General features: G+C 43.9%; 1 long non-coding RNA gene across 1 annotated transcript in view; it reads left to right on the top strand.

The window, feature by feature from the left end:
- LOC309523113 overlaps window positions 1–10,602 on the top strand; it is a 178,499-nt gene that overhangs the window by 118,077 nt on the left and 49,820 nt on the right. The window lies entirely within an intron of this gene.

Genomic DNA, 10,602 nt, shown 5'->3' with positions numbered 1-10,602 from the left:
CTGAACTCCTAAATCCAAAATGGAGGCTGGACTCCAATGGCGGCCTACCCAAAGCGGTGCCTGAGGACCAGGCATAGTTTCATAAGGCGGGTGGGGGACTCGGTTATAACAGGGCAGAGTCATAGAATCATAGAGATGGAAGGGACCCTGAGGGTCATCTAGTCCAACCCCCTGCAATATGGTCCCCCATCCAATTTGAAATCACACCAGACCCTGCTTAGCTTTGCAAACGTGTGAGCAGTTTTATTGCTGCATCACCAGTGGCGGACTGGCCAGGGTGTCAGCTTGCCCAATGGCCAGTCGGCCCCCTTAAGCATTAGAAAATATGATCTATTTGCCCAGTCATCTAGTGAATTCAAACAATTGCTCTTAATGCAGTCGACTGCATGGAATATGGTTTTGAACTACGGTACCTGTTAATGTGTAAAGTGTTCATTTACTAGCAAACTATTTAAAAATATCCACCATTTATTTAATATTAATTTTAAAAATCAATTATAACCACCTGTATTTAATATAGTAATTGTTGTTGTTGTTGTTGTTGTTGTTGTTGTTGTTGTTGTTGTTATTATTATTATTATTATTATTATTATTATTATTATTATTATATTTGCTTTATACCCCACCCTCCCCGGCTGAGACCGGGCTTAGGGTGGCTAACACCAAATATATAATACATTAAAAACACAAAATCAGATGATTAGTTTAAAATACAATTCAAATCACATTTAAAATCAAAATAAAATTAAGTGGGAACCCACGAATCATAACCGTAACGGAAAGGAATTAAAAGTTCACCAGGCCTGGCCACCCATGCTGGTCCCATAGGTAATAAGAGCCAAGGAGGTCACTTATATACAGGGTCCCATAGAAAGAAGGGGGTCAGATGTACAATATATGTACATTGTGATTACTTAAAAAAAATACATTCATTTCACACAAATTTTAATTGTACCTTTTCGCACTTAGGTGTTTTTTTGAAATTTTCTATTTATTTCTTATAAAAATTAAATGGTAGCCTCGTGGTTGTGGCTGGGCCCCTTTTAACTCCTGACAACCAATATTTTTAGACCCAGCCCACCATTGTGCATCAATAGGAGGGCAGTCATAGAATTGGAAGGGACCTCGAGGGTCATCCAGCCCAACCCCTTGCAATGCAGCTGTCCCATATGGGGATCGAACCCACAACCTTGGTGTTATCGGCACACCGTCCTAGGCACTTGGGCTCATTCCTCTCTTGAAAAGGAATAGCCAGGAAGAAGGAGGAAACATTGCAGCTTTAGGCTTTGTTCCTACTGCATGGCTCTGTGCCGGCCCTCTCATGAGGCAAGGCGACCGACTGCTTCGGGCGGCAGGATCCATAGGGGCAACAGAAGATCTCTGTCCCCTGCTGCCTTGTTCCTGATGTACAGTGGTGCCCCGCAAGACGAATGCCTCGCAAGACGAAAAACTCGCTAGACGAAAGAGTTTTCCGTTTTTTGAGTCGTTCCGCAAGACGAATTTCCCTATGGGCTTGCTTCGCAAGACGAAACGTCTTGCGAGTTCTTGCGAGTTTGTTTCCTTTTTCTTAAAGCTGCTAAGCCGCTAATGGCCATGCTTTGCAAGACGAAAAAACCGCAAGACGAAGAGACTCGCGGAACGGATTAATTTCGTCTTGCGAGGCACCACTGTAGATCTTTCTGCACATATTTTGTGGTGTGCCTCAGGCGCCAAAATGTCTTGGGCTGGCACAGGAGGGCAGAAAATGGCTGCTGGCAAGGAATTGTGGGAAGCGGCTAACTGGTCAGCAATTCAAATACATGAGCAAGACTGGACATCCCACTGGGCCAACCCAGGCAGACAAGCGGCATAGAAATAATAAAATTATTATTAAAACTGTTATTATTAGGCAGAATGAGGAGGCGGATTTGGTGGGAGGCAGGAACCTACTGCGTCAATTATTTATTTGGTGTATCTGTAATGGAGCACGATCCACTAACCGGGTGTTTCAGTAAATATGTATAGGGAAGCTTTTTAATTATGTTTTTATATATGTTTTTATATATGTTGGAAGCCGCCCAAAGCACCTGGGGGAACTCAATCAGATGGGAGGGGTACAAATAAAACAACAACAACAATCACCATCACCATTATTATTATTATTATTAAGGATTGTGGCGAATGGAGATGTGTATGTGGTTTCAGTTTGCAAATCAGGATAATTTGAGATTTGAACTTTGTTCGTTGTTTTATTATTCTCGCAAATGTGCTGAAGTTTGCAGGGATGTTGCAGCAGGAACCCACCCCCACCCCAATCATTCTGTTTGCACAAACTTCACACACACTCACACACTACATACGCCACATTTCTGTTATAAATTCATAGAAAATCAACCATACATCGGATTTGCACTGTTCCATTTTTATTTTACTCCATATGACAAGGACTATCAAAGGGGGGTGGCTTGGTTCTGGTCAGCCATAATCCCTTGAGCATCCCAGCACATCCACAGGAGCCCTGCCCAGTTGCTATGCCAACCCTGATGGTCCTAGACAGAAGACCATCAAGATCACAAAGAACTTGCATATGGGAGTGGATTCAGCACAGACTGGAACAAAGGACAATGATCAGATCTTCCCTCTGGGGGCAGGAAACTGCCAACTCCCCTTTGTCTCCTGGAAGTGACTCATGGGCAGGGGGAAAGGAGGAACCAGCCAGGTGACAGGACACTCAGGTTACCACCACAACTCCTCCCTCAACCCCTCCTTTCTGTGATGTATGCATGATGTCAACCCCTCCTTTCTGTGATGTATGCATGATGTCAACCCCTCCTTTCTGTAATGTATGCATGATGTCAACCCCTCCTTTCTGTAATGTATGCATGATGTCAACCCCTCCTTTCTGTAATGTATGCATGATGTCAACCCCTCCTTTCTGTAATGTATGCATGATGTCAACCCCTCCTTTCTGTAATGTATGCATGATGTTTCTGGGGGTGGGCTTGACCTAGAGGAGGGGAATTTCAAAAGTTTTTATAAGGTCTTGCACACCATCTTTCTGGGTCTTTCCTCTCTCTTGCAAGTGAGGGGAACACCCTGTTGCAACAGTTCAATAAAGGCCAAGCCTACAGGTCACTGTTTTATAGATAGATAGATAGATAGATAGATAGATATAGATAAATTTATTGTCATTGTCCGTATATACACAGTATGCACAGCAACGAAAATCAAACACCCACCCAAAGACCGGGTACACATATACATTTGCACGTATCTCCGAGCTCTCATCCTATTTGGACATAATCTATAAAACATACATAGTCCAGAATATAGCATGACCTATTAAAGGCATAACATAACCTAAAACCTATCTCATTCCTTCCACTCCCTACTTACTTTGCTCCAAGTTATCCTGGTTGGTGTCTTTGTTTTTGTCCAAGGGAGCCCTCGGATTTTTCCGTTAACAATGTGATGGAGGAAAAAGCACCTGAAATTAAACTGGTCTCTCAGACCTTTTCCCACCCCTTCATAAATTTAGATGATTGGGTTGGGGAATTTTTTTATTTTTTTTTAAGGGGGGGACCAATTAGCTAAACGTCATAAGCTGTCCTAAAATTGCAACCAAAAAAACCAGAGGCCTTCCTTTTGGGCATAGTCGGCCAAAAGGTGTTAAAGAAAGATAGAATATTTTTCATGTATGCAACTACAGCAGCAAGAATCCTTATTGCAAAACATTGGAAGACTCAAGATTTGCCCACACTGGAAGAGTGGCAAACGCAGCTGATGGACTACATGGAACTGGCCGAGATGACTGCCAGGATCCGAGATTTGGGAGAAGAAGCAATGGAAGAGGATTGGAAAAAGTTTAAGGACTATTTGCAAAAGTTCTACAAATTATATGAATTATAAGAACTCACATGACTTGGAGAAAATAGCTCCAGCAATGAGAGTGGAGGACATTGAAACTTAACAATAAATTATGGAAAGGACGAATGTTTAAATGGTTAAAAATGTTATTATATTGGCTTATTAAAGTAAATCGATAATAAGTAATTTAAACTAAAAGGTAAGATTTAAAGTAAAAAAGAAATGCATGAAACAAGGATATAATTTGCTGATGTTTTTATTGTAAACAATGCACTGTGGGGAGATGTGGGGAAGTCCGATGATAGACTGAAAAATGAGTTTCGAAATGGTCAATTCTTCTCTCTTCTTTCTTTTCTCTTTTTATAATTGATGTTTTTTCTGTGTAAATGATTGAAGATCTCTATCTGTAAAAAATGCAATAAAAATAATTTAAAAAAATAAAAATAAAATTGCAACCCAAAGTGCATTGAAGGTTGCAGCCTTGCAATGCCATCCCTGGGCGTGACTACTCAGGAGTAAGAGCCATTTGGGTCCAGCTGCAACATACAGGATTGCAGTCTTGTTAGCACTGCCAATGCTGGGGGCTGCTTTCCATTACTGAGTCCCAAACCTTCCTTGCTTTCGCCCTGTCGCCTTTTTTTGTTTTCTCGGGTTTGCCATTAAAAAACAAACAAAAAACGAGACTTATGAAAATCACAATAAACCAATGTGGCTTTTGTAGCCGAATCCGCCATCTTTGTGGCGGGCGCTGCCCTTACACAAAGCTTCTCCCCCCCCCAAAAAAAAAAAGTTTATTAGTTTCCTCTTATAACACACAGACAAAACACAAAAGAAAAACATTGCATTGAACACAACATAAAAACTTACACGAAGCTTCCTAGGCCCTAAGGCAGCTGGTACTGCCGTTTCCAAGGCGACGGGTCGGCCATCATGGCAAAGGGCAGCGTGAAGGTGATTGCCGCCATGTTTGCATCGGGCGAGGTCCCGCGGCCATCTTGGATTCACCCATAGAGATAAGAAAAGCCCATAGAGTGTGAGCGCAGGCGCCATCTTGGAGCAGGTCACGCTTTCACGTGAGGAGCCGGCGGCCATCTTAGTAGTGGGCACACTGCTCCCTTTTGCTCCCGGGCACTTCCGTGTCGTGGCCGACGCCATCTTTGTATTGGGCAACATGAATTCGAAATGCCGCTGAAGAAGTGGGGAGGGGGGGGCGTTTCTTTCTTTTCCTTCCCCACACATCATTAGCCCTCCGGTCTGCCGTGAGGAAGCGAAGAGAAGGCAGGGGAACAAAAAATTGGGGAATGGAGGGGAGGGGGGGATATGCTGGCTTTGCCCTCAACAAACATGGAAACCGCCCTCAACAAAAATGGCGGCGGCGGCGGCGAGACTATTCCCCCGTTTTCCGCGCCCCATGGAGGGGGGGCTTTCGAAAAGGGAGGCGGGGGCGTGACGGACAAAGGCTGCGACGGCCGGAGGTGGAGGCGGCAGGTAAGGGGAGGGTTGGGTGGGGCAGGATGGCAGGGGATTGCGAGACCCCCCCTCCCCCGTCTTATTATGGGGCAAGGGGCGGCCTTCAGGGGGGAAGGTGGGGGGATGGGAGACCCCCCCCCCAAAAAAAAGCCATGGGGTGGAAAGAAAGGAAGGAGAAGGAGGAGAGAGAAGAAAAGAAATCTCTCCAGCCTCGCAGTGCATTTTATTAGCTCTTTTTATTAATCTCCCATTGAATAAAATGTGCCCTTTAAAAATAAATAAATCAAGCCCTTTGTTTACTTCGTGCCAGCTGCTTCTTCTGTATCCTCAAATCACATTATTATTGTTGTTGTTGTTATTAATTGTGAAAGTGCTCTTGTGCGTTTGGCATACTTTTGCATACAGCTCTTAAATTTTGATTTTTTTTGTTACTAAATTATCAGATTTTGCAAATTCTTTTAGGCAACACTCAGAACAAATCTCCCAGCCACCCTTTCCATGGTGTTCTTTCCTTACTGTATAAAGCTGCTGTAATTACTTACATTTTACCCATTATATACATTAATTCAAACTTATTAAACTACTATTTCTCATCTGTTGCTATGCTTAAAGTCCTGCATACGTTTTAACATGACCATGATATATATTTTTAAATAACCCACAAAATATTTCCCTTCTTAAAGAAATTTTTTCTCATTTTTTTATTTAATTCTAGCAGTCTACCTACATCACCTTAATTTTGTTTATAATCCCCTAATTGTATTTTAGATAGTTTTTAAGTTTTCTTTTCAATCGCCTGGTGGTCACTTTCCATTGTCTAGTCTTTGGAAATAAGTTGCTTTACCATGTTTGCATGCACGTCCTCTGGGATCATAGTTTGCACGCCCCTGAACTGTATATATAGTGGTGTTGCAAGGTTTTTTAGCATTATTACACACAAACTGTAGCTGTGTACAGACACTCCATAAAATTGTTTGAGTTTAACTATTTATTTGTGTTTTATCTTGCATTTTATACTGCAATCTGCCCTGAGATCTTTTGATGAAGTGTGGTATATATTTTATATATAGTAATAATAATGCTCAGAAGATCACCGTTCAAATAAGGAGAGAGATCAATGTGTCCCCAAGATTACCACCTTCCTGACTTATGGAGAATATTTGGGAATGGTTTTAGCTTCCACTGCCCTCTTCTTGTCCTTAATAGCAGGCATTGTGTTGGGAATCTTCATTAAATACAAGGAAACTCCCATAGTCAAAGCCAACAACCGGGACCTCTCCTACATCCTGCTCGTCTCCCTCCTGCTTTCCTTTCTGTCCTCCTTCCTCTTCATCGGGCGCCCAAGGAAAGAGACCTGCCTTCTCCGACAAACGGCCTTCAGCATCATCTTCTCAGTTGCTGTTTCTTCTGTCTTGGCAAAGACCATCACGGTGGTGCTGGCCTTCCTGGCCACAAAGCCCGGGAACAGGGTGAGGAGATGGCTGGGCAAGAGTCTGGCCAACTCCATTGCCATCTCCTGTTCTGGGGGGCAAGTTCTCATCTGCACCATCTGGCTGGGCTCTTCTCCCCCATTCCCAGAGCCCGACATGCGCTCCCAGGTGGAAGAGATCATCCTGCAATGCAACGAAGGGTCTGTGGCCATGTTTTATGTTGCCCTCGGCTACCTGGGCTTCTTGGCTGCCACCTGCTTCACGGTGGCTTTCCTAGCCAGGAAGTTGCCCGGCTCCTTCAACGAAGCCAAGCTGATCACCTTCAGCATGCTGGTCTTCTGCAGTGTTTGGGTGTCTTTTGTGCCCACCTACCTGAGCACCAAGGGCAAGTACATGGTGGCCGTGCAGATCTTCTCTATGTTGGCCTCCAGTGCTGGGCTTCTGGGCTGCATCTTCCTTCCCAAGTGCTACATTATTGTGCTGAGGCCTGATCTGAACACAAAGGAGCACCTGACAACAAGGAATTAAGGGGCATCTGATTCTTAAAATAGTCCATGTTCCCTATGTCCAGAAGTACATAAAGGAAACACACCTGCTCATCCATGTTCTTCCTTCTCCACGTCTGAAAGAGTTTATGTTCCTCCTTAGCCCAGGTTTTGTGTAGTCCTGTTGACATGAACAGTAAGTTGGGTGGGAATCTTTTGTATGCTGTGTCATTTACAAGTGCACTTCATGTCATTTCGTTCTCCTAAATTTTGTATATCAATAAACTGAGAAATTAATTTATCTCCCGTAGTCTGTAAAGCGGTTCTATGTAGATGTTAAACAATGTGGGGACAGGATTCAGCCCTGTGGAACCCCACATTCAAGGCTCCCGGAGCTGAAAAACATTCCCCAAGTAACACTGTCTGGAAATGACCATCCAAGTAGGACTGGAACCACCGCAAAGCGCTGCCACCCACCCCTCGCTCGGAGAGTCACTCCAGAAGGATACCATGGTCAATGGTACTGAAAGCCGGTGAGAAGTCGAGAAGAATTAACAGGAATATGTTTCTCTCTCTCAACAGAGGTCACCATACTGGACGACCAAAGCAGTTTCTGTGCCAAAACCAGACCAAAACCCCACTTGAAATCCAAGTCCCATGCCAGAGTGACTCAGCGGTTAGCAGTCCGGCCTGGAGAAGATGACTAGGCCCAAAGGACGGCGCAGTCCCAGCACTTCCCAGCCTCTTGGCTGCTTCTTTGTCCCATGGCCTAAACCCCACTGGAAACAGAGCCAGGAAATCAGTTTCTTTCCAAAGCGCCTGGATCTGGTCTGCGGCCGCTTACTCCAGAACATTACTGAAATATACTCAGAGTCGAAAGTGGATTTCATGCTCTTTATTCAGCTCATAGTGGTGAGGAGGAATGAAAGTCCCCCCAAAGTATCTGCTTTATATACATTATTTACACAATGGGCTGCACGTGATTGGCTAATTCCGGGATTCTCCTGTGGGCCAATCAGGTTGGGGATTCACTTCCATCTGGAGATGGATTGGGTGGCTCCTGCAGACCAATCATAGTGCTGCATTCTGAATCCTATTGTTCTAGGACCAATCAGACTGCTGCATTTTGGATCCTATTCAACTCAGTACATAACAATTACACACGAAAGGGAGATGAGAAACTGGCCGGTGGTTCGTTAGGTTTTCTGAATGCAACCACAACAGCCGGGACTTTATAGACACGGAAGTGGAAAGAAGGAGAATTCCCCACCAAGGAGGAATGGCTGATGAAGCTGGTGGAAGATGCGGAAAGGGAGAGATTCCCTGTTAAACTAAGAGGACATAAGGAAGAATTGTTCAAGGAAGAATGGAGACCATTGTTATATTATCTGTCATACTAACATCCAGACATGAAGTCAAAGGCAGGATTTGAAATATAACCAGAGGATTACTGATATACGACTTCGGGGCTTAGATAATATAAACATGTTTTTTAAAACAGGGGATAAAAAGGAGTAATAAAATAAACATCAAGAGGGGTGGGGAGTCAAGAAGCTTTATGTATTTAGTTCTTTATTTTAAAAAACCTCTGGTAGGTAGACAAGTGTTTTGGAATATCTTTGGAGACTTAATTTTTTTTTAAAAAAAAATAAATTTAATAAATATAGCATCCACCCAGATTCTTCGGAAGCTGATACAATTTCAGTCCGTTTTGTTATTTTCACTTTTTTAATGTTCTGAAGTAACTTTGTAAACTTTTTTCTGAATGTCCTGCTTATCTTAAAATAAAGTGCTTTAGGGCTTATTGGCCTAATCATAGAATCATAGAATCATAGAGTTGGAAGAGACCACGAGGGCCATCGAGTCCAACCCCCTGCCAAGCAGGAAACACCATCAGAGCACTCCTGACATATGGTTGTCAAGCCTCTGCTTAAAGACCTCCAAAGGAGGAGACTCCACCACACTCCTTGGCAGAAAATTCCACTGTCAAACAGCTCTTACTGTCAGGAAGTTCTTCCTAATGTTTAGGTGGAATCTTCTTTCTTGTAGTTTGGATCCATTGCTCCGTGTCCGCTTCTCTGGAGCAGCAGAAAACAACCTTTCTCCCTCCTCTATGTGACCTCCTTTTATATATTTGAACATGGCTATCATATCACCCCTTAACCTCCTCTTCTCCAGGCTAAACATGCCCAGCTCCCTTAGCCGTTCCTCATAAGGCATCGTTTCCAGGCCTTTGACCATTTTGGTTGCCCTCCTCTGGACACGTTCCAGTTTGTCAGTGTCCTTCTTGAATTGTGGTGCCCAGAACTGGACACAGTACTCCAGGTGTGGTCTGACCAGAGCAGAATACAGTGGCACTATTACTTCCCTTGATCTAGATGCTATCCTCCTATTGATGCAGCCCAGAATTGCATTGGCTTTTTTAGCTGCCGCGTCACACTGTTGGCTCATGTTAAGTTTGTGGTCAACCAAGACTCCGAGATCCTTTTCACATGTACTGCTCTCAAGCCAGGTGTCACCCATCTTGTATTTGTGCCTCTCATTTTTTTTGCCAAGTGCAATACTTTACATTTCTCCCTGTTAAAATTCATCTTGTTTGTTTTGGCCCAGTTCTCTAATCTGTCAAGGTCGTTTTGAAGTGTGATCCTGTCCTCTAGGGTGTTAGCCACCCCTCCCAGTTTGGTGTCATCTGCAAATTTGATCAGGATGCCCTTGAGTCCATCATCCAAGTCGTTGATAAAGATGTTGAATAAGACCGGGCTCAAGACAGAACCCTGTGGCACCCCACTAGTCACTCTTCTCCAGGATGAAGAGGAACCATTGATGAGCACCCTTTGGGTTCGGTCAGTCAGCCAGTTACAAATCCACTGAGTGGTAGCATAGTCAAGACCGCATTTTACCAGCTTCTTTACAAGAATATCATGGGGCACCTTGTCAAATGCCTTGCTGAAATCAAGGTAGGCTACAAGTGCTGCTGGATGTTATGAATCAGATTAAATAAGTGAATAAATAAATAAGAATAAATAAATTGATAAAGAATAATAAAGCTGCTAGAATACTAGCCTGGCTTGTGCACAGACAATTTGTTTCTGAGTAGAGAAGTTTCTGCTCAAAGACGAGGAGCAAGTTGGCTCCATGTGCAACAGAAGCTCCCCTTCCGCAGAACATGTCGAAGGGGAAGGGAGAGTCGAAAGTTCAGAGCAACATTTCTCCCCTCAACCAAATCCAGAGAGCTTCCCTCTGTTGGAGAAGCCTTTCAAAGAAGTGGTGGAAATTCACTTGAAGTTGCTTCAAAGCCACCAAGGCGCTACTTCCCTTCAGGGGGAGAACCAGAAGAGAGCGGCAGGAATCAAGCAGCCCAGACCCACCCA

This window comes from Podarcis vaucheri (assembly GCF_965113315.1).
Source record: "Podarcis vaucheri genome assembly, chromosome: 18".
Taxonomy (NCBI): domain Eukaryota; kingdom Metazoa; phylum Chordata; class Lepidosauria; order Squamata; family Lacertidae; genus Podarcis; species Podarcis vaucheri.
This window is presented reverse-complemented; position numbering and strand designations above follow the sequence as displayed.